The sequence below is a fragment of the Equus asinus genome, chromosome 24, assembly GCF_041296235.1.
Source record: "Equus asinus isolate D_3611 breed Donkey chromosome 24, EquAss-T2T_v2, whole genome shotgun sequence".
NCBI lineage: Eukaryota > Metazoa > Chordata > Mammalia > Perissodactyla > Equidae > Equus > Equus asinus.
In genome coordinates this window covers 32,722,758-32,748,002 of record NC_091813.1, presented here as the reverse complement: position 1 = coordinate 32,748,002, position 25,245 = coordinate 32,722,758, and the positions used below count along the sequence as shown (strand labels likewise).

General features: G+C 35.7%; 1 long non-coding RNA gene across 1 annotated transcript in view; it reads left to right on the top strand.

Moving 5' to 3' along the window:
* Window positions 1-25,245, top strand: part of LOC139041779 (uncharacterized) — a 144,544-nt gene that overhangs the window by 105,676 nt on the left and 13,623 nt on the right. The window contains exon 3 of the long non-coding RNA XR_011497665.1: window positions 899-973. This is a non-coding gene — a long non-coding RNA (uncharacterized lncRNA). The remainder of the gene's footprint in view (window positions 1-898; window positions 974-25,245) is intronic.

The following is a 25,245-nucleotide window of genomic DNA, read 5'->3' as shown; positions in this document are numbered from 1 at the left end:
AAGTGACTAAGGGAGACTTAACTTGTCTTATGACAAGTGGATTGCAGCCATCAGAAGTAGCCTCCCATTTAAAGGGGAGGACAGGATATGCATGTGAAGAAAAAAATGATGTTAATCTGTAAATGGCCCAGAACTCTAGCATAAACCTGAGCAGATTTCTCTTTGGGAAAAAAACGCATGAAAATTGATATGTAAATTAAAAAACAAAAACTTCCCCTTCTTTTAACCTCACCCCCTAACGTGAGTCCTTAGTGGTATATCTGTACAGAGATGATGAAATGATACTAACCATGCTAACTTCAAGCTCACAGGCCCATCCTTAAATTAATGCTATTTTCCACAGCTCTCCACCTCTGTAATCAAGATACACTTATGGAATTGATTGAAATAAACAGTCACGCTCTGAAATGTGTCCCCAAATTATCGTAACTGGTAAATGTAACAACAAAGTAGCGAGGAAATCGCCTTGTTCAAGAACTATATGGTGTTTACAGATAAATCTCTGAAATGCAAAAGATATTCTGAGTTCCAATGAGCTTATCTTATTTTCAATATTATATTTTAAAAGAAGAGAAAATGCACATGTATTTTTTTTATCTGCTTCAGGGAACTCTCATAGTTTTATTGTCTATATTTTTAGTGGCGCTCCCTGACTGCTCACTGCTGGAGTGCCTGGCATTGGGGACAGAAAAGCAATGTACCATGGTCAAGAGTAAGCATCGTAGCAGTTTCACTCCGAGCGGGCTCTTTGCCCAAAGTCCTAATTCAAGTGATGCTAAAGAGCTCTCTAGAGGTTGTAAAGCAAGGCAATTGCAAATGCATAGCCCACAAAATCACTTTTATTTGCTTTGAAGTGTACTTACGGAAGGATTTTCATTCTACTCTTCTTTATTGTTAGGTACCCAGTCTCTTCAAAGTGGGCAAGGCAACACGCTGCAGTATTTGGCCAAGAGGCCAATTGCAAGAATAACAGGTAATTTTATTACTTTCTTGAGAAATATTCTCCAAGTGCAAGAAACCACACTATAAAAAATAATCTTATTTTTTCATTTCTAACAGATGAACTATAATTTATATGTGGTCCGTGATCAATGAATATCACCGAGCTTATGTGTCTAGCTGGGGCTGCTTAGCACAGTGGAGGCGATGTCAATTTTGTGCATACTTTAGTTTGCATCTAATTTAATGTTTACTTCTTTAGAAGTACTCGCATCTAGGCTTTTTTGGTTTTACTTCATAATAGAATTTTATTGCAAAAATTACATTAAAGCATTAAAGGGATTCAAGGTAAATTTTCCCATATTCCCATCATAATTCTCCATAATACATTCTACTTTTGATGACACGAGTGTGCTCATTTTTTACATAAGTGTAGTAGTATTATGGATTGGTATATACATTTTACCAAATTTTCTTCCCCAATCACCTATCACCCCACATTATAGATATCCACTTATGCCAATATCGTTGATTAAGTAAGCCATCCTTTTTTCACTGCTTTAGAATATCACTGGGGCCGGCCCCGTGGCGGAGTGGTTAAGTTCTTGCATTCTGCTGCGGCGGCCTAGGGTTTCGCCGGTTCGGATCCCTGGCACAGACATGGCACCGCTCAGTCAGGCATTGTTGAGGCAGCGTCCCACACACCACAAGTAGAAGGACCTGGAACTAAGATACACAACTATGTACCGGGGGGATTTGGGGGAGATAAAGCAGAAAAAAAAAAAAGAAGAAGATTGGCAACAGTGGTTAGCTCAGGTGCCAATCTTTAAAAAAAAAGAATTTCACTTCATTGTATAATGAATTTCCATATATATCTAGATTTACTTATGCACTTTCAATTCTGTTTTACTCACTGGTTTGACGTTTTATTTTTATATACAGTAGTTCTTTAACACTGGTGACACCATGGTAACTCAATATCTTCTCTATGTTCTTTCTATTTACCACAAAATATCTCTAATAGACACAAAAATAAAGAGTAGAGTAGAAGAAAACCCATGAAACCACAACCCAAATATATTTTGCCATCTTTGTTCTATAGTTTCGATGCTTGTGCTTTGCAGATTTTTCTCTCATTCTACTGTCTAACTGATTAATCATATTTCCTCTATTGTATTTTCAACTCATTTGCAAGTTATTTATTTTGTTTATATTATTTTAATAAAAATATGTAAATTTTATTTATACACTTGACTTGAAATCTGAGGTTCATCAAAATCGCCATCCACTTCTGAACAATTAAGGACATTAGAAGACTTCAACTCTGATCTTACCCTCCTATCTTTTATGGGATTTTATTATAGTATTTTTACTCCCTCTTGTTTTAAATTCTGTACGATAAATTAATCTTTTATTAATACTGTTTTAGCTAAAGTGCTCCTTTAGAGTTTATCCATATGTTTTTCACGTTCATCAAAATGTTGTCCTCCTTTCTGGGCTGCATTTCTGTCTTGTTGAGATATACTTTAAAAGTTGAGAGTGATCACCCAGAAACTCTAAAATCTCTAAACCTTTGTGTGAAAGCAGATTTGTTTGGCCATTACTCTTGGATGCTAGTGTGAGTAAGTACGGAGTTTTCTATTTACCATTATTGTCCCTCAGGTCAAACATGCTCTTAGTGCAGGGCATTGTACTTCCTCCCCGCCCCCCCCCCACCCTCGTCCCACCTTCCTCACAGGTGCTTCCTGGTTTGTTCCCTCAGTTTCTTCCTGTCTGGCTTGGGTTTCTCCTCCTAAGAGAGGATTTCCATTCACTTTCACCTTCTCTCACTCTACCGTGACATATTATCATTTATCATCATCTGATATTACACGAATATTGCCTGCCTTTCCCGTTGGAAGGTCAATGCCCTGAGAACAAGCACTTCATTTGTTGCTGTATCATCAGTGCATAGAACAGTGCCTGGCATATGGTAGCTGCTCAAAGTATAATTGTTTAAAGAATGCATAAAATTTACAGTGGATTTTGTACTACACTTTTAATTTCTCTTAAAAGAGTGGTTATCCATTCTAGTTGCTCATTAGGATTACTGGAGGACCAGTAAAAACCTGCCTATGCCCAAATCTGACCCTTCAGTTTCACATTCATTTGGCTTGGTGTGGGGGCCAAGCATCAGTGTTTTTAAAAAGCTACCCGGTAAATTCAAATATGAAGTTAGAGTGGAGGACTGCTGAGGACTTTTCGTCACGTCTCTTTCAGTTTGCTTCCCTCAACAGGGCACAATATAATTAATTAGATCCCAATTTATCAAATTTAAAACGTTTCATTACTGCTTTTCCAGTTTGCACCAATTCATGTTGACTATAGCTTCAGAATAAAATAATCAGCATCCGCAACATCAGGACACTTTGTGTATTTGCCCTCTTCTTTCCCTCACATGAACAAATACAAATCTTTAGAACTTCCATTTTCCTCTCTGACACACAAATAGACACACTTGGGACTTTCACAATGCTGTCATTTCTTTCTTTACTCTTCACATCCTTTCTAATGCTTTCCTTCTTTTGTGCTATTTAAAAAATTATAATTCTATGTAATATATAATAGTGTGTATGACAAACATTTCTGCTGGTTTACTTAACAACCATTTGATGGTTCTTTCTTGCTCAGAGAACTCCATGATTTTTCTGAGCAGTGAAGCCTCCAGCATTAGTGGATAAATCCTTGTTAGTCTGAGACAATCATAATCATAGTCCCCTTTGCCATGAATTGTCTTACAGATGGTCATATCATCCAGTTTTGGCCAATGAGTAATTAGGGAAGGCTGTTATTGTGCTCATGAGAAGGATATTTTTCCCTGAAAAAAGATAAAGATGCATTAGGAAAATGGCCATTTGAACTCTTTCTGCTTACTCTTTGTTCTGTGAAGATATGACACCTGGTTCTACAGCAGGCATCTTGTGACCATGAGGCGATAATTAGCTAAAAATGACAAAACGGTATGATAGGAAAACCAGCAAAAACAAAAACAACAACAGTAATAATAACAATAATTACAGCAAAAGAACCATGGGACTCCAATTCCTGGAGTTTCTGTAAAGTGAAAAATAAACGTCCTATGTTTATTCTATTGCTACAGTAGCTCCCCTTTATCCACAGGTGATAAATTCCAAAACCCCCAGTGGGTGAATGAATCTGAGGGTAGTACTGAACCCTACATATACTGCTTGTTCCTACACTAAGCAGTTTTCATCCACTGTGGCTATACCTTTTGCAGTTTGAGATGTGACAGGAAAACTAGCACAAATTTCTTTTTCCTTGTTCACAATTTCACAGACAGAGGATTTGTTCTTACTGTAGATCTCAGTAACTTCAGCATGTGATTTTTTTTTCTTTCCTTATTAAGTCAAGAACTTTCACCTTTCCACTTAAAAGAAGCACTTTATGGCTTTGTTTGGGCATATCTGAATTGCCAGCATCACTACTCTTGCGCTTTGGGGCCATTTAAGTGAAACATGGGTTACTTGAACACAAGCACTGTGGTACCAGGTCAGTAGATCAGATAACCGAGATGGCTATTAAGTGACTGATGGGCAGGTGGTGTATACAGCCTGGATATGCTGAACAAAGACTCTCGTCCTGGGTGAGACGGAGTGGGAGGGTGACAGATTTCCTCACACTACTCAGGCAGGCGCTCAATTTAAAACTTATGAAGTATTTATTTCTGAAATTTTCCATTTAGTATTTTCAGATCGTGGTCGATCATGAGAAACTACAGAAGGTGAAACTGCAGATAAGGAAGGACAACCATGTTTAGAATTTCTGTTATTTGCACTTTAACACAATCAAACTGAACCCAAGTTTCACCTCATTTTCAAAAATTCTTATTTAACACATTTTTTCAAACTGCCAGTCACACTTATAATCATTTTAAATTTAACTATATGTTGCAAGATGCATCAACACCAACAATATTCCTTTTTCTCTTCCCTCATGTTGACATTAGAGCATGTTTTTCTGGGCATATTGTTGAAAAGCCCTCTTGAATCCTTGCGTATACGTGCACATAACTTTGCTTTGCTTAACAGTATAATATTCTTGGGTCCCAGTCTATTTGCTCGGGAATTTATAATAAATTGCTTAGCTTTATGGTCTTCAGTGCTGCAGATGTAAAGTCCCATATTAGTCTGGTTCTCTTTTCCTTGCCTTTATGTCAGGAAGTGCATAAGATTTCCCTTATCTTTCCAGTGTTTTCAAGGCACACCCAGAGGCCTGTGATTTTGCTAATCCTGAGTGAACACTTTCAACCGGTAGATCTTTCATGAGATCAGCAGATACTTCCTCTCTAGATGTTTGTCTCTACTTGTGTCTTTTTCTTCTTCTAGATTTTAAAATATTTTTATGAGCCATCTCCACAATCCGTCTCCCAATACTTCCAATTTCTGTCTTATCATTGGATTTTTGCTCAGTGTCATGAGATAAATTTTTGATCTCCTCGGCCACTGGTTCGGTTCTCAACAGCGTTCATCTTCTCATTAAGTTATTTGATAAAAGTATCCTGAAAGTAATTTTTAAGTTAATATTTTAGTGATCTACTTGAAAACTTTTTATTACTGTTGTTTTTCGTAAAGTTTTTACCTGCTTCCTAAAACTCTTATGTTTCAATGAGGTCACATATTCTAAGTTCAAGCTTGGTTTTCCTTTTTTCTGATCACTGAGTTTCTTGTGATTATCCATCTATCCATCTATCTCTGCCTGCTCCCGATTTGACCAGCCCAACTTATAGTATCATTATCTAGTAGTGCCAAATAAGAGTGCTGGGTGTCTTGTGAGCCAAAGATGAGTAATTCAAATTATATATTCTCTGCTGAGGCATATGGGGGAGGGGTTTCTGCCTCCCTAGATGGTAGCAGGTACAAACAGCAGCTCTCTTGCAACCTCAGGGCCAAAAAGAGATGGTCACAGTCAGCAAAGAACTCATGAGCACAGTCAAGTTAAGCTTTTTCCAAAGAAAACTGGCAGTTCTCCAGTGGCTGGAGAAGCTGCAGAGAGCCTTGAAATAATTAATTAGTCCATGACTTGTTGTTTATGGTCTTTAGGCTCCCCTATCCATTCCAAAGAAACACTTGTTTTCCACTTCATCAGTCCCTTAGGAAACAAGGGCTGAAACGCACTTTCCAGGATGTATGCTTTTTTGTTCCAAAGAAGCATTTAAGAAGGTGTTTGTATGAAGACGGAGTTAGTAACTGTTCCCCAGAATCCCAAAGTTTAATATTCTTTCTTCTAAAGCTCATTTTAAAGGATTTTAAAATATCATCTCTTCACATTGATCATACGTATTTTTCATCATAACTGGGAAGGATAAGTGAAAATATATAGAAAAAATTCTTAAAAATATGAACTATAATTTAAATTCAAAATTTAAGACCAGAATTGTATTGGTTATCTTTCATGTTATTGGCTACCATGTCAAATATGATTTATGTCAAACTCAAACCTTTACATATCAATAAATCTGTCATTTATAATTAAAACTATAATGTTAAACTGGGGAAAACTTACATGCAATATGCATTATACTGAATTTCCCTCAATTGGTAGCTGTCAAACATTAATGTGTATCAGAATTATCTGAAGAACATGTTAAAACACAGATTGCTAAGTGTCACCCACAGAATTTCTGATTCAGTGGTTCTGGGGTAGAGTCAGAGAATTTGCGCTTTTAATAAATTCTCAGGTGATGCTGATTCTGCTAGTCGAGGGACCACACTTTGGGAAGCATGGCTCTAGACAAAGGAGTCCTTGACTCACTTTGAAAATGCATTTAAACCCTTGAGAAAGCAATGGCTCATTCAATACATTCAATTGTTCACATTTTATTTGCTACTCTTTTGTCTTTTATTTTTGTTTTTATATTTTGTCTTGTTTATACTTTTTTAAGGGAAAAGAAGTGGCATACTTTCTCTATTCTGCTTCCTTCTCAAAGTTTCAAACAGGAAATGCACACTGGTAGATTCTTTCATTAGTTATAGGGTGAATGATCAGCCTTGAAGAGCTGAAGCAGTGTGCTTCACTGCCAAAGATGCTCCATAAAGCCTTGTCAACCTTACCCCATGACAGTCTGTGATGAGTGATCTGCAGAATGGATAAAAGCAAAGTAGCTGCTGTGTGGCGTTCGCTTTTATTACTGTAAATGATATCATGTGTTTGCATTTACTTTCAAGTTGATCAAATGTAACAGGAGACAGTGTTGACAGATGAAGAAAAAGTGTTAACCTTTCCTTTTATCTTTCTTGCTTGTGTGCATCCTGTACTATAGACTTCTTAGATAGTTTTATTAGCTGATAGATGAAATGCTGTACAAAATACCCACACAAAGAATTCCATTGTTACAAAGAGTGGTCTGTAACTCTATAAATGATATAGTCAACTGCTTGGTTCATATATGGCAACACAAGACACTTTAAAATTGTTGTGTAGAAGAGTGCATTGTTAAAAGAAAATTAACTTGTTTTGAGTGTAAATTGAATCTCTATTGACTGAGTCCAGGCATGTAGACATTTATGCTATATGTGATTTTCAAGAAATCCAGCTCGCTTGATTTATGTGAATTGAGATAGCAGTTTTATCTTAAGACTTCGTATTAAAATTATTATTGAAGATTATATTATCATTTCATTTCCTATATATTATTAAACTAAATGGACATTGTAGAGAGCAAGTGTCTGTAGGCCTTCCTTCAAGCAGGTGAAAGGATTCTATTTTATCCTAAGAAGCTAGCGTAGGATCCCGTGGGGATGTATAAAGACACTCTGTCTACAACACTGAACATATCTATCAGAGTGCAAACTTTATTTTTTACTGAATGAAATGGGAAAACATTTTGCAACTATAAACTGATACATTTTAATTTTCATTACATCACTGTTGCCTGGCAATTCCACTTCTTAAGCCAGAAATATATAAGAAGGAGAAGTTGGTTCCTCGGCCTTTTTAGTAAGACAAAAGCAAAGAAAGACTCTAATTATCCTGAGAGTATTTTACTTGTTCATTCCTTCTTCACCCCCTTAGTGTCAGGTGAGGCTGGTAGGTCTCCCTTGGGATCAACTGTTGAAGAAGAGAAGCTCCTGTCTATCAGAAGTTGAGGAGAACCAGAGGAAGCAGTGGAGAGCTCATGCAGCACGTATTAGTGGGATAGAGTAACTCAAGAGCTGAGGGAAGGTCAGACCAGCCAGTAGGGGCTCCTGGCATGGTAAATCCAAAATAAACAAACAAACAAGAAAAAAAACAAACATCAAGGGTTAAACTCACCGCCAAATTTACCATGGAAAGCCAAAAGGATTCCATATCAGAGGAAACAGAAGGTATCCAGGACTTTAGCATCTCAAGGTCATTTGAGACTGCCTGTTCCAATTTCCCATAACTCTATTTTTGAGGGAAGAGCAAAAGGAAAGATAAAGAGATATTCAGCAATTATCTCAAAAGATTGTTTAAATTATCCAAATGGAATAAGGTTTAAACCAGATTGGGAGTTTATTGTTTTAGCTGCCTACTTAGATTGGGAAGAGACCCGATTAGTCAACATAGGGTGACATATATCCTGGTGTAGTCAACTTGGTGTGGAAAACAGGATTATGCTTGTTATCCTGACATCGAGTCTGATTTATCATTTTCCCAATTTAAAAATATATTTAAAATAACAAGTGGTGTGATTCATAGTTACATCAAAATAAACTGGGATGAACTTCTGACTTCCTCTATAGTATTCAGCATGTGAGATAGGGGTGCAATGGATGGAATTCTTACTTTAGCACACAGTTATCTTAATAACCCAACTCTCTTCTCTCAGGGACCCTCTGAGGACTCTTCTTTCCAGGGACCTTGTAACTAAAACTTACTTTTCAAGGACAGTATGCAGAGTCTTTGCTGATAAAACAGTGATCTGGGATAGCTCACTCCTTCTGGTATTGGTAATGGTGGGAGAAGTATTTGATGCTGTTTCCCTCTAGACATGACATATGGTGAGCCATGCCTTGGCTCCTGAGGCAGCCTGGGATAGTCACGGATCTGCAAGTCCATTAGTAGAGTTAATGGAAAACAGGGTATTGCCGGTTAAGCACATGCAAAATATGCACAGGAAATACAGTTTGAGCTGTCTGGCAGTAGAGAGTGTAGAGAATACCATGTGTCATTTATCACATGGTGTAAATCTACAACTATTTATTTTGTTATTTGGTAAAGATTTTTTAAGATGCAATAACCACTTTTGGCCACCATAAGTGCAAAAAAGTGCATGTTTAATTAAAAACTAAATAAGGAATTTCCATGTCTCAAAAAAGTTGATAATGAATATGTCATTGTATAAAATATTTACTAACATTCATTAGCTACCATATAGGCCTTATGGATGTCACTGATCACATTAAAAGCAGAAGACACAAATCATCTGAAGAAGATTCGATATCTACTTAAAAACTTAGTCATTATGCAGGGCCAGCCCTGTGGCCTAGTGGTTGAGTTCAGCATGCTACCACTTTAGAGGTCTATGTTCACCAGTTCGGATCCCAGGCACGGACTTACACTACTCATCAGCCATGTGGTGGCAGTGACCCACATACAAAATAGAGGAAGACTGGCACAGATGGTAACTCAGGGCAAATCTTCCTCAAGCAAAAAGAGGAAGATTGACGATAGATATTAGCTCAGGGCTAATTTTCCTCAGGAAAAAAAAAATTAGTCATATTAAGAGACTATATGAAGTGGATTTGTATATCACTCTAATAAGTAACACTTTTCATGTGGATCAAATGACCATTTTAATTTAAAACCGTTTTACTCATTTGATTTCAAGTTTCCTTGTGTATTTACAAATAATGAAGCTATTGCTTTTCATATTGACCTCACCAGCAGAAGAAAACCTTCTCAAACAGTTAAATGATGCCAGTTTTATATCAGCATCCTCAGCTGTTACAAATAGAAATTTAAAATGTAGTTCATTTTGTTCCATGCATTTCATAGAATCAAAGTAAAACATGCTGGAAGCTAATTCTGTCAAAAACCAAACATCTGATCTTCTTGTGCATGTCGCTGTGTATTTAATTAAATGTTTAAACCTTGAATATCTTTTCTTTGTTGTTTTGCGGTAATAATGTGAATTAAAAATTTGGTGGCTAACAACATCATAGAGAAACAATTAGAAACATAGAAAAGTTTTTAACTTACTAAATTAAAAATATTTATGGAAGTTGGTTATAAATGCACTTAATTGTGGTGCACTGTAATATAATTTCATGAAAATATATGCAATATTATACACATTAAAAGAAAAACTGTAATTATTAAAAGTCATTGTCAAACTAATACCAAATAGAAAAAGATAACCTTTTAACTTGGCAATGTGAAATTTTTTCCTTTATCTGTCACAAGTTAAATTTTAGATTTGATTTATGGTTGCAAGACAAATGAGTTATTTTGACAACAAATTATTTTGCAACAGGATTCTTTATAAAGGAAGAATTATCCCACATAAACAAGATAGCAGAAGGAAGAAAGACGGGTGAAGGAAAGTTCTATACAAGTCCTCTTCTGGAGTTCTGAAATTTGAAATTCTCATTCAGGATATAGTTGCAATATCTTGGAACAAACTATGAGAAACTGGATTTGGGGTAAACCTATCCAGAAAGAGAGCTGATAACTAGTCATCGGGAAGTCAGAGCCAGCTTAGTTCATCCCAGGAACCCAGCACGTGGAGCTGTGCTTGTCGCCTGAGCTTAAATGACCCAAAGGGCAGCCACCGAAATTGATGTCCACATCATAATCAGATACCGAAAAAAAAGAAAAAGTCTCTCTCTTTCCCAGACTTTAGTGTCGTGGTGTAAGGGCAAAAGTTCTTAGATAATCATAGCTAGAAAACGGCTTCTTATTTTAGAGTTTTGGAAGAATAATGAACACACTACATACCTAATTTCTGAAGTACATGACTTACGAAAATGAATGGAAAGCAGGCTAGTTTGACAGATTTTATAAATCAATTTTTGGAGAGAAACAATTCGACAACCTACAGAAATTCGAGTAGCAATTGTTCTATGGGTGTTGTAAACTGTTCTAATACTTTTCTGTTTTCTCATTATGGGTGTTGATGAATAGGTTCTTAGCTTTTTTTGTCAGTAGATTAGATGAGTAATAAACTGAATGTAGCTGTCAGCTAAGTTTTTATTATACATAAAATTATTGACCTTTAAATTTGCTAACCACAGAGGATTTTGATTTATAAGACATGTAGGAGGATGAAAGACTCTGAAGATGCCAGGAGGCCTACGTAGGACCATATCGAGTAGATGTCAAAACAAAAAATACAGAAAGTGAAAAGTAATTTGAAATCCTTTAAAAATTTTTTTCCAGTTACAGATTCCATCTATTTTCTTACCTAAATCTTTTTATGCGGAACTGCTGTAATGTAGAACTTCAGAATTTCAGATGTGAAAGGAAACTTCAGGCCAAATAATCACATCTCAATGATTATATGGAGAAAGAAAAGGCACAGGAGAATTATTTACCCCATATGAGATCACATATTTCTTAGTAACGACAATTCTAGATCCAGAATCTAGTTCTTTTGAATCTTTATCCACTATCCTTTTTTTATATCACTTAATGTATATTGCTATAATTACTTTTTGTGATTGGGTCGAGGATGGCAGATCTGTTGTTTATAACGGTGGTCTAGGAAAAGAAGTAAACAATAACTATAAACTATGGTCCTTAACAAATGACATCAGACCTCTTATTTTCTTGTTGTCTTTTTCTGCTGTTTAACTTCTAGATAATCATAGCAAGAAAAAAGCTCCCTTCTCATCTTAGAGTTTTGGAAGAATGATGAACAACCACATCACATAATTTTTAAATCATATTATATGTAAAAATGAATGGATAGGAAGATTAACAAATATCTAAAATCACATTTTGGGGAGAAACAAGTTACAGATTCAATTATGCGATGATAAAGAACAATATCACTATCCTCTTCCTGTTCATTTGAACCACTGCTCCTTGTATTATGTCCCCAAGTGACTCCTTATTCCTATAATGTCATATTAATAACATCGAAAACTACATCCACATACTCTTCTTTACATTTTATTCTATGTTTCTCACAATATGATGTTTATTCAACAGTTATCTTCCAATATCTTGCTCCCTTCTCTCATACAATCTGTTCACTTTCTTTTCTCAAGATATTCTCATTATTTAGTTCCCTTTTAGTCTCTGAGAGAACACTCTGGTATATTGTGGTCCTAAATGACTAAGACACTCCTTAACCTATAAACTCTGTGTGGTATATATACGATTTAGGGTTGGCAAAATTGTCATTCAGTAACAAATATTCCCAGGATTTTAGTGATTTAACACAACAAATATTTTTCTCTCATGCGGCATTTCTAATGCTGGTTGGGAGAAGGGTTTTGCACATAATCACTCAAGACTGAAGCTGATAGAGGCAAAACTGAGGCTGATAGAGGTTTCATCTCAACGCAAGCTTTCACAATCACTGAGGCAGAGGAAAGGAATGTGGTGAACTGCGTGCTGGTTTTTAAAGCTTCCTTGTAGACGTGACATTGCATTTCCATTCTCATTTCATTGCCAAGATTAAAACAATAGCTGTCCCTAACTTCAAAGAGGAATCTGCTGGGAACTGTAAGCCTATCCTTTGCCTGGAGGGAAAACTAGAACATTCTTGATAGTGGGTATTATTCTATGGACTTGAATCTTCCATTCTCACACTTTGTGGTTACCTGCAGGATTCTGACATGCCTTCAAGATTTCTATCCCCTGGAGTATAATCAGTACTATCTCTTTTCCTTGAGTTTGGGCAGAATCTGTAACTATGATATTATTCCTGTGATTAGGCTTCTTTAGATGGCAAAGGTGAAAGGATTTTGCAGATGTGATCAAAGTCTCAAACAAGTTGATTTTGAGTCAATCAAAAGGGAGATTATTTTAGGTAGGCCTGACTTAATCAAGTGATAGATCTTAAAATAGAGACTGGATCTTTCCCGAAGAGAGAGACTCTTCCTTTTTTCCAGTTTTGAAGAAGTCAGCTGTCATGTTGTGAAATGGTCTGTGAGACGGTTTTGAAGAGGACCACGTGGCAAGAAACTGAGGGGCTTCTGGGGGTAGAGAGAGGCCTCTAGCTAATAGCCAGCCTAAATTGTGGCCTAGGAAGACACAGCTAGACCTACCTAGACTCTGGAACCACAGAACCTGTGAGATAGTAAATATATGCTGTGTTAAGCCGCTATGTTTGTGATAAGATGTTACACAGTAAAAGAAAAAGAATACACATTTCCATGTTTATTAAAAATTAACTATTTTATGCATTTCTTGGTAATTAAGTAAATTGTATATGAGTATACTTTTAACAGATATATATTGATTGCCTATTCCTTCATTTCACCAATAATAATCTGTGCCTATTATGAACCAGAAATGGTGATATTGGTAATATACCGGTAAACACATCAAGAGTTTTAAATTTTTGTAATAGAGATGAGAAATACATGATGAGTAAAAAACCGCATTTTATAAATGCAGTCTTTAATAAAGTAGAGAGTGATTCTTTCATCATTCATTCATTCAGTTATTCCACTGATACGTTCTGAGCATTTCAGGATATGGGGGGCAGATAAGGCTTTATAGAGTAAGTGACACATGAGAAGGTCTTTAAAAGGGATTTGTGTCCTACTATGTGTTAAATAAAAAGATGAAAAGAACATATCTTGACATGTACACAAATAATGCAAGCCCTTTATGAAGTGAAGGGCAAGGTAAATTCTCTGTGTTCTGAGCATGGAAAATGCCGAAATCTAAGTGGCAAATGGAATACTACTCACAGCGGAGGGGACCCTTTAAATCTCAATTCATCAGTGAGTTTGATGTTATTCTACTGGGTTGGACAGCAAAGAAGGTTAGTTGAAGGAACTTCTTTTAAATCCCTTTGCAGGATTTGGTCATTATTCATTCTTCGGAGGATTTTAAATGTGAGATCTCACTGAGGATGACCTGGGTCTACAGTCAGCAATGTGGTTTGACATTTCCTCAGTGAATTTCATTCTTGAGCCTCAGTCTGAGAGCAAGGCAGACAAACAGCAGCTGAATGGAAATATCAGAGAACAGTATAAATCTTACCTTAATTTTTCTGGAGTTGTTTCTGGCTTTATCATAAGTTTTTAGCAACGTTATATGGCAGTCAGCGATAGGAATAAGGACAAGAGCTAACCACCCATTTTTCTTCTCCAGCTTCGGTCAATCAACAGAAAGCAGGCTGTCAACAGCCTTCACCTCTGATATCTAGTCAAGCAGGCTCAGCCAGAGATTGATTCACAATTGAACTATGTTTTCACATGATTAACCTACTCATTCACACCTGAGCCACATTATAAGGCTGGAATGGGGAAGCTTTAGCTTTTGCAGTCTATGGTCTATCACTCCTGTGAACAGAGGCCTCCTGGTGACATTGCTCCCAATCTTGGGCTATTTACTAATAGAAGATTAACTTTAGAGGGGAAAAAGGTCAACTTCAAATTCTATTATTTAGCATTTAATTTTGTGAAATTAGTTTCATCTTTAAACTATAACTCCAAATTCTATGTTCAATTTTTAACACCTGAAAAAAAAAATCTGTATCTCAAATTTAACAAAAACAGTTTAAAATTTGCAAAAGAGGAAGTGATTTGAAATAAACTGAATCTAGGATTTCTTTTTCTTATTGATATTTTTGGCATTTTTGTAGGGGAAGTACAATATGCGGCATTCCACAGGAATAGAGGAAACCAGACTGAATGGTTCTTTTTAATCTGCTAAAATATCAACCTCACAGAAAAATCATCCTAATATTGTCATATAAAACTTAAACTTTTTGATAAAATTTCTCCCATCTGTTATTCAAAGTTTTGAGAGCTGGACTTTAGTTTCTCATTTAGTCTTCGTACTGCTTTTGAGCTAAGTAAAATTGACAAAATTAAAAATACTTATGTTAAAATTGCACCCATATTGTAAGAGTCAGCTGAAACATTAGCTGTGCTTCAGAATCATTTAACTTAGTTTTATTATAGTTAAAAATGCAATGGATGCCATATAATTTCTGTGAAGAAGTAGTACGAATTGAAAGTCATTTGTGAGTGTAATAATCTTATTCTTCTTTAATTTTTAAAAGAAGCCCTAATCTCTAGATCACAGTTGAAAAACGCAGTCATGAAGTATGCCAACACCAGCTTTAGCTCCTCCTCCCAAAAAGAACAGAGAATTCCAAAAAAGAGTGCCATTTAATGCCCGGTGACTGCACATTGCATGATCTCTCCCAAAAATGCCTATTTTGGTACTAGATACTGTCCCCTGGCAGAGTTTGTGCCTGCATTTCTTCAAAAGTAGCAAATTCCCTCCCCTTGATCAAATGAATATATTTTCTACTCTAGGAGTGAAGCTCAGTATTTTAGAACTTTTAGCTTTTCACCGTTACCTTGAAAATGTGAAAAGATCAAAGTTAGGAGTGTCAGAGTGAGCTGAATAGAGAGATAAAGTGATGTTCAGTGATTTCCCAAATACGTTGTTGGGGATGTGGCAAGTATTCTCCATTTTAGAAAAGTTGTGCCATGTAGACAGTGAAGGACTTTGAGGTTAAACTTTGCAAAACACAAAGTTTAGTGATGGGGAAATGGCTCTAACGTGCTTTAGTGGGTATGATTTAACATCATTTTACACCAGACCATCGTCATGCTTTGGAGAACATTTTGGCCAGCAATTAATATGAATCCATGCATAACTAGCCAGGTTGAAATAGAAGTGTACTCGAGTTCTATTTCATATTATTTTTGCTTCTATTTTGTTCCAGGTTCATTATGCATATAATTTCTTTCTCTAATAATGATTCTCCATGTTAGAGATCTCATTCTCCTGTTTATACTCGAGGAAACTGAGGCTTAGAAGATTAGATATCTTCATTCATTCATCCATTCATTCATTCATGCATGTGTGCATAAATCATTTACCTAATCATGAATTTAATGCTTTTATTACCTAACTATGTTCAGTGAACCGTCCTGTGTGCTAAAGAATCCTAACAGAATTCTAATCTAGTAAACAGCAGTCCCAGGATTGTGAAGACAGTGAACAGGGAACCACCGCCGCAGGCCTGTGATTCCCAAACACCCTTATATATGATGAAGAAGAGGCTAAGTTGAAGTTTCAATTTAGAATCATTGCGTTGAAATTGCAGTAGTCTTTGGAACCTAAGAATCTCGGTAGCTCACATAGCACTTTAATGAACCAACGTGAAGCTCTTATACTACTGACCAGCAGGTTGCAGCGCTTTCTTCTTCACTCTTGGATCCTTTGAGCCTGTTGTTACAGATTGTGGTGTTTGGGGACTGAGTTAAGCCCAACGTAGAGTTGCTTCAATAAAGGCCAAGGGTGGAGGATTACTAGACCTCTTTTGATCCACTGTCACCCTCAAACCATCAGGGTGGTCACTGCAATACAATAATCAGTGTGAAGAATTCGCCAAAAGGTCAGGATTCTCTGGAAAGAACAGGGAATCCATGTCTCTGGTACTGTGTAAATGGCGTGCTCCAAAGTGCAATTACAGGCCTACAGGGAAATTCACTAAGGATTTTAAATTAAAATCAAATAAATCTTGCATTAGAAAAGGCAATTTCTGTGACTATGATAGCTAAATTAACTCTTATTTCCCAGGTTGAGGAGTTCTGACAAGCAACTGCAACGCTGTGATAATGTGTTTGAGAGATAAACAATACTGTGAAATGAAGCAAGTCGTATTTTTTTTAAGTATCATAATAACTAATGCTTTAATTTAGTACAGATTTTAATGCATCATAAAAGAAATGATGTGATAATATATTTTCCTAAAGAGTTTAGCAGTAGGAGTAAAACTCAATTAAGGCCAGACTCATTAACACTTAATTTCATTTGGGCCTTTATTGCTTGTAATTGTACAGTTTCTTAACTTTATCCCTCACTCTCTCTCATAATTCTGTTGAGCCTTACATCTATCATGGAAGACGGTACTTCTCTGTGAAACTGCCACAGATGAATTTTTCAGTTATGAAGAGACACGCATTTCTTTTAGGGCTGACATTCCCCTGACTTAAGAGAGCATGAGTTGGTAAGGAATCAGATCCTTGTAATCGTGAAGATGATTCCAAGTGATTTGAGACGATAGAAGGAAAATGCAATTTTGACATAGAATCGGTAGTTTTATGTACATGGTATAAGTAACACCTGCAATTTTGGATAGGCAAATACCACTGGATTTAAGCCAAATCTAGGATTTCCAGACACACGTAAGTAGTCTGACATTCCTTTGGAACTAGTAATTTCAAAGTTGGAAATAGTACAACTTACTTGAAAAATAAAGTATTCTAACAATATTTGTAGTGGTTTTCTCAGCAGAAGGCATGTATCACTCTATTACTCCGTTATTTTGCTGGAGAAAACTTAATGTTCCAACATTTTGTAGATAAGTAAAGAAAAACTTATTGTTTTAAAATTTTATAATTATTATATGTCTAAGCACAAAGTAAAGTCCAAAGCTTAACACTACAAACACCCATGTAACCAGTCAAAATAGAAAAATATTCAAGTTTTACCTTGATAACATTAAAACTATTTTTAAATAAATAGATGTTACAGATAAAGTTAAGGAGATGATGTTCCCTTTGTACCTGTCCTCAATGTCATTCCACTCCTTCCTTCACAAAAAGACCATTATTTTGAGATTGAAGTGTATCCGTGTTGTAATATTTTTACTTGTGTTATTTATATCCATAATATATTGGATTGTTCTGTGTGTTGTGAATGGCAGGGGCTCTCTAGACAGAACTGGGTCCCTTTTGATGCCTCACATAATATGGTGCCATGATATACTTATTCTACAGCTTGTTTATTACCCTCATGTTTTTGAGATCTATCAGTTTTGATATATGAAAATCTGATCAGCACATATATCATTCTATACGTATTCTTTTACTTGTTTGTTTTTCCAAGTTTGCTGTTTTTGTAATCTACCATTTTCTATAAATGTAAATTAAATATATTATCATTAATTTCTAGGTTTTTCTATTTCCTATGCTTTTCCTCTGAATTTTTTTCCCTCCCATTCTTCTTCCATTGGAATAGATATTTTTAGTCTCTTTCTTGTTTGCTTTCTTAGAGTCAAAGGACATTCTAAGTTTGTTATTTAATGGTTACACTTAAACTTTTTAATATAAACATAATACATTTACTGATTAAAACAAATTATTATTATTACTATTTTTTAAAAGATTGGCACCTGAGCTAATAACTGTTGCCAATCTTTTTTTTTTTTTCTGCTTTATCTCCCCCAAATCCCCCCAGTACATAGATGTATATCCTAGTTGCAGGTCCTTCTAGTTGTGGCATGTGGGATGCCGCCTCAACATGGCCAGATGAGCGGTCATGGCCCAGGATCTGAACCAGCGAAACCCTGGGCTGCAGCAGTGGAGTGCATGAACTTAACCACTCGGCCATGGGGCTGGCCCCTAAAACAAATTATTTTTAATACACACACTTAAACCACTGCAGATTGCTCTTAATTTCTTCTTATTTTTCAAGATATTATCATCAATTTCATTATTCTTGTTTAAAACCCCATAAAGTCAGTGTGGGGAGGTGTTTGGAAGTAAATACAAATTGAGATTTTCTAAAATGTTTTAACAATTTATTTGCTCATCATTGTTTCAACTACATCTTTTTTCTCATTTAGTTTTTTTTTTCTTTGCTGAAATATTTCCTTTGGTCATTTTTCCAGTGAAAGTATGTGAAATGTAAACTTTCTGTCTTTTTATGTCTGAAAATATACATTCAGCCTACACATGTAAGTCGTACTTATTTTAGTATGAATTTCCAGATTGACAACTATTTTCCCTAAACACTTTGAGGATATTATTAGTTTGTATACTAGCTTCAAATGTCTTGCTGAGAACTCTACAATAAAGTTGGTTATCATTTTTTTAAGATAATCTTTTTTCCTTTTTCTCTTTGGTGCTTTTAAAAATTTTCTTTCTTGTATTCTGCATTTCTATAATGTAAAGCGATATGGGTTCATTATTTATACATGTAATTTAGTTTTCTATGTATTCCTTTATTCTGAGGACTCATGTATATATATGTTTTCCTTTTTAAATTCTGGAATTTGTCAGTCAGTGTGCCTTTGGGAATATCCTCTGACATCTTATCTCTATTCTCCACTCTGGAACTCTTATTAGTTATATCCAGAAACTTCTTAATCTTTCTTTAATGTCTCTTAAAAGCTCCTTTATATTTTCCAAGATCTTATTTATCTGTACTGTATTTTTCATATTTCCTTAAATCTAACTCCTATTATATGAGCTTTCTTCAATTGTGTCTACCTTACCATGGAAACTATCAACGTATTTTTTTTTTAATATCAATGACTTTATTTTTCATCCTATATTTCTATTTGGTTCTTTTCTCCATATGCACTATGTCTTCTGTAAGGATCATAGTCTTTTCATTCTTACCTTGAACCTTTTCAAAGTGCTAAAATTCCCCTGGATTGTTCTATTCTCTATCATTCTTAAAGTGTGAGTTTTTCTTTGATTATATTCTTTCTCTTTTTTCTCGTAATTGTTTCTCTCCGTTCTGGAGACTTCTGTTTCCTGTTATCCATCCCCAACAGGAGCCACTGTTGTGCTCTGGGAATTCTCTCTTGCTTTGGACTGTAGAGATGCTCTCATGGAGCTTCTCCACGTTCATCCTGAGCTTTTTGAATGTCATCCATTCTGTTCCAGTCTTTAGGTTAATTTTGGGGCTGAGTTTCCTGTATATCTAATTAGATAACATGAGTTTAGGCTCTGTATTTACAGACGGTACAGCTTGGAGTCCCAGTTTCCCCTGGTTGTTTATTGTTTATTCCCATGAAATGAACAGTCGAATAACCAAACACCTTAGAACATTCCCCAGGTACGTGGGAAGAATATTTTTAGAGTGGTTTCACAACTAGGCAGCTTTGAGGTTTCATGTCACCTTTCAGGTGATAACAGGTTCTAATAACTCATACAATCTATTCCGTTTAGTACCTGACGAAATTTCCAGCCTGATTTCTCTCTTATCATTTCTGGGCATTTTCCTTTCTTCTCTTTAAGCTCAACTGTATATTTGTATTTTGGAGGATTGGAAGAGAGACTCCTTGCATTAGCTTGGTAGATGATAGTGACCAGATGTCTTTTGGAAACTTAAAACTCCTTATCAGAACTTCCCACGCTCAACATTTTACTTTTCATCACCTAGTTTTATCTTTAACTCAAAATACATCTTTAACAATTTGTCTTGATCTTTTTAACATCTAATCTGTATATTTCCTGAAGACATAATTAAGAATATATAACAACAGGGCAATGACAATCTCAGAAATAACATGAAGAAATGTGAATTGTGTGTTGTTGAATTTACGATAATATTAGAAAATACGAAAATGACACCTGGTGTTTGTCCATTCGATTATCATTTCTCAAGTATATTCACAGACATATTTCTTAAAAATTTGATATTAAAGCAACATTGTGAGATATATACCTAATTAAATAAATAAAAGCTTTGGCATTTAATTATTTGTCCAAGTTCACAATTTTAGCAGGTTTAGGCCTGGTTTTAGAGTCCTTTAAATACATGATTCAAAATTTAGTATTTTTGGCAAATTTTAAAATACTACTTGAATAAAATATCTGATTTTTAAAATTGAAATTCACAATTTTAACGTAATTTTCAAGTATAATATTGATCACTCTCAGGAGACAAACTGAACATATGTGCACTGAAGGTGAAATGTTGGTATCACAGCCAAACCTAAGTTATGTTCAGGCTCAGTTTCTGTCTGTTGATTGTATTGCACATAATCTTGTCTCCTTCTGGTCTCCTGATTCATTGCTTGCTTAGGTGGTAGTTCTTTCTTTTGGTTTGCACCCTTAGCTTCGTCAACATTGTTTTACTCTTTTTCTGCTTAGAATTTACTGGTCAAGGAGAGACAAGAGAATAGCCTTCTGTTTTGTATCAGTTGGAAAGTAAAGTTGATTCTCAGGGAGAAGATGAATATGAGGTCACATATTGGAATGAGGTAGTTTCTAATTTCATGTCTTGATGACAAATGTTGTGGAAAAATTCTTAGAATAAGTGTAAATATAACCAAACAACACATTCAAGTCTTTTTATATTTTAAAGTAAATAAATTTACCTAATTACCATTTTTGTCACAGATCACAATAATTAATTTGAATATAACAGTCCATTCTCATAAGTTAGAATAAAAATTAACATTTTGTGTGACTCTGAATAGCAATAATTAGCAAAATAGTAACAGTATGAAGCAGTTTAGTTTGGGTATGTTAATCATTATTATATTATTTCATCCTTCTCTATTGAATGCTTAGTGTATACTAGGCACAGAGTCAGGCACTGAGTGTGCAGAGGTGAACAACGTTTGGCATTTATCCTCAGACAGCTCAGGCACATAGAGTATGTCTCAGAGTGGGGCCTGAGAACCACTTGCCTTAGAACCTACTTGGTGTAATCATTAAAAACGCAGACTCCTACATATCACCTTAAATCTATGACTGAGAATTCCTGGAGATGCGGCCCTGGAATCTTTCTGGTTTGAGATTCATTGTTCTGTTGAATCCAGAGTCAAAAATAGTTAGGTTTAATCAGTTATCTTGTGCTAAGTGTCCTCCAAAATTCAATATTTTAATTTTTCTGATCCATCTGTGTGCCATTTTATTTTTGCAAATTGAACAATTTGAAATAAAGTGACAATTTCAAGTAACATGATTGTAATTTATTACATTACCACAGCTCCTTTAGTGTTAAAACTTCTCTCAGAGAATAATGTCCATTTATATAAGTATTATAGTAATAGCAAGTATGCATTTTAGGATACTGTATGCATCAGGATCTGTGCATATATTGCCTCATTTAATTCTCAACAACTCTATGAAGAAGAAATTATTACCTCAATTTATAGATGATGACATGAAGACTTGAAAATGGAGTAAATGTTTGATTCTTGGTCTTTATAACTCCAAAGCTTTTCTCTTCATTAGTGAGCTGTATTATACATTATACATGCTCCCCTGCACTTGTTGGATAGAACAAATGCCTAAATAGACCTTGAGCACTGGCAGAGCCATCCAGTATAAACTTGCTGCTCTCAAATGAGGTTTATCCACTGCAAAATGAAGGAAGATGTATTCATATAAAAATAACCCTAGAAATCTAATAGAGGATGAACTTGAACAAATAATTTGAAATGTTATTTCATAGAATCAATCACTATGCGTGGGCACAGGCTTATTATTTTAAATACTTTACTGACTGTGCTATTCATTCCTCAATTGTGACATTAAAAAGAATGAAGTGTATTTTGATCATTTTGTAAATTATTGTTCCCCAGGAAAAATGGAAGTTCAGATGGATAAAAATAATAATTAGGAATGCAATATGAATTATAATTCTAAACTCTAATGATTGTACATAAAGTTTTGTTAATTATAGAGGTTCCCCCCCATGTTTAGTGAAGTTGATTAGAATAACTTGTAGACATGAGAATGCTCACACAATCAAATGCAAGTAAGTGTGGTGTTTTAATTATCCACACCTGCAAACATTTGAAGAGAAACACTCTGGTGATTTTTTTTTTCAAGCGTCAGAAATAAACATAAAACTTGTGTTCAGTCTGAAATTGAAAGAAGCCGTTCAAACTTATCTTTATGAGGCACAAAAACAAATATTTCCCAATAATTCCGTGTAAAATATTTTCCTATTGATCTCTTTTTCTTTTTCACTCCCCCACCCCTTCCATTTGCCACTTTGCTGTTAGGGTTAGCTTTCTACAACTATGTTTGAAAAAGAAGCCACTAGCATTACGCCATTTCCTATAGAAGAATCTGCAATCGTCTTGGCATAGTATATGCAATCGTTAAGAAATTGGATTCAAACAATTTTAAATCTCATGGTAGCTATTTTTACTCACTGTGCTACAAATCCAATTCTAGACCCCTCCAGAGAGGGGTTCATGAAGCAGCAGCACTGACATCCCCAGGAGCTGAACAAACATTCAGAAGATCAGAACCACTCCAAATCTATTCCATTTTCACAGCTCCCCAGGTGATTTAGTTGAGAAGTTCCAATAGACAGCAGATCACAAAATATTGTGGAGGGTGTCTTTTCCCCCTGGGGGGCTGTCTTAAGAATCGTTTAAGAAAAAGAAATCCGTTTAAACCAGCTAGGAAATTATTGAAAAGATACAGAATTATCATAAGACCCAAGACCAAAGACACAGCAGGGTCTGACCAGGGACTAGAGCTGTTTTCTGCTTTTATGAGCCCCAGAATCTGAGGCTGATTGATTTCTCACCTCTGTTATTCTTTGCATCTTTTGCTTCTTTCTCTCCTTCTGCAGTCCAGATTTTCTACTTTTGTTTTCAGAAAATAACCTTTGTAGTTATGTATGTATGTTTTCCCATTCTCTATTCCTTGGATCTTACTGCTGAGATTCATGCTGTCCTAAATCCTAATTCTCAGGAGAAAGAATCAATTGGATCTATGTGTGGACCAATATCCACATTATCTAATCAATTATGCCTGGCTGGCAGGAGGCAGCATGGTCACTTCACACTAACATGAGGGGTAAACCCGGATGCTAGAAGGAATTGTAGGTAATCATTCTCATGGAAGGTAGTGTGAGCTGGACGTGGTCCCTCCTCGAGTGACCAGCCTCAGGAATCCTGCTCAGTCCTCGGGTCTGGCACTTTTATATAGGGCTAGTCACACAGCTTGGTAACCAAAACTCAAGACCCAAACAACAAAGCCACACATATCATCAATCTGGTTATTTGCATAAAGCAATCCTGATAAGTCCTGACAAGCTGGTGAAGCATATCCCATTGCTCTGAATGTACATGACAACATTATCAATTGGTAACAAAGAACGTTCTGTGGGTCACATTTCCCAGGGTTGAACAAGAATCAAACCTGTTTGCAGATTCCCCTGGGACCATTCAAAGACTGACCGGTCACACTTGCTGTGTTAACTCTTTCCTCACAGTCACAGTAAAAGCAAGGCCTTCCTGTATACATATAACTTGAGATAATTTCTTTCTCCATGACACTTACCATTATCTAATACTGCCTGTTTCTTGATGATCTCTCCTCAAATAAAGGTCTATGAGGGCAGGGACTTCTTTCTCTCTCATCTTTTGTGTCCTCAGGATCCTGGAAAGTACATAGATGCTCCATAAATATTTATTGGGTAAGTTAATGAACATAGCATATTTTATGTTCTTTAAACATTTTTTCCTTTTTTTCTTTACTGAGGTATAATTGACAAATAAAACATTGTGAGATATTCAGAGTATACAATGTGATTTGATATATGAATACATTGTGAAAGGATTCCCCCTACGGAGTTAATTAACACATCTATCACCTCACATATTTCCCTCCCCCCTTTTTTTTGGTGAGAACATTAAGTTCTACTCTCTTAGCAAATTTCAATTATGCAATACAGTGTTATCAACTATAGTCATCATGTTATACATTAGATCCTCAGACTTTATTCATCTTATAGATGAAAGTTTGTACCCTTTTACCAACTTTTCCCTATTTCCCCCACCCCTCAACCCTTGGCAACCACTTTTCTACACTCTATTTCTATGAGTTCAACATTTTTTTTTTTAGATTTCACGTACAAGTGATACCATGCAGTATTTGTCTTCCTCTGACTTATTTTGCTTAGCATAATACCTTCCAGGTTTATCCATGTTGCCAAAAATGACAAGATTTCCTTCTTTTTTAAGTCTGAATAACACTCTATTGTGTATATATAGCACATTTTCTTCATCCATTCATCTGTTGATGGACACTTACGTTGTTTCCATACTCCGGCTATTGTGAGTAATGCTCCTAGCAACATGGGAGTACAGATATCACTTCAAGATAGTTATTTTGTTTCCTTTGGTTATATACCCAGAAGTGAGATTGCTGGATCATATGGCAGTTCTATTTTTAATTTTGTGAGGAAGCTTCGTATTGTTTCTCCATGGTGGCTGTACCAGTTTGCATTCCCACCAACAGTACACAGGTGTTCCTCTTCCTCCATATCCTCAACAGCATTTGTTATCTCTTGTCTTTTTTTTTGCTGAGGAAGATTCACCATGAGCTAACATCCGTGCCAATCTTACTCTATTTGTTAGTATGTGGG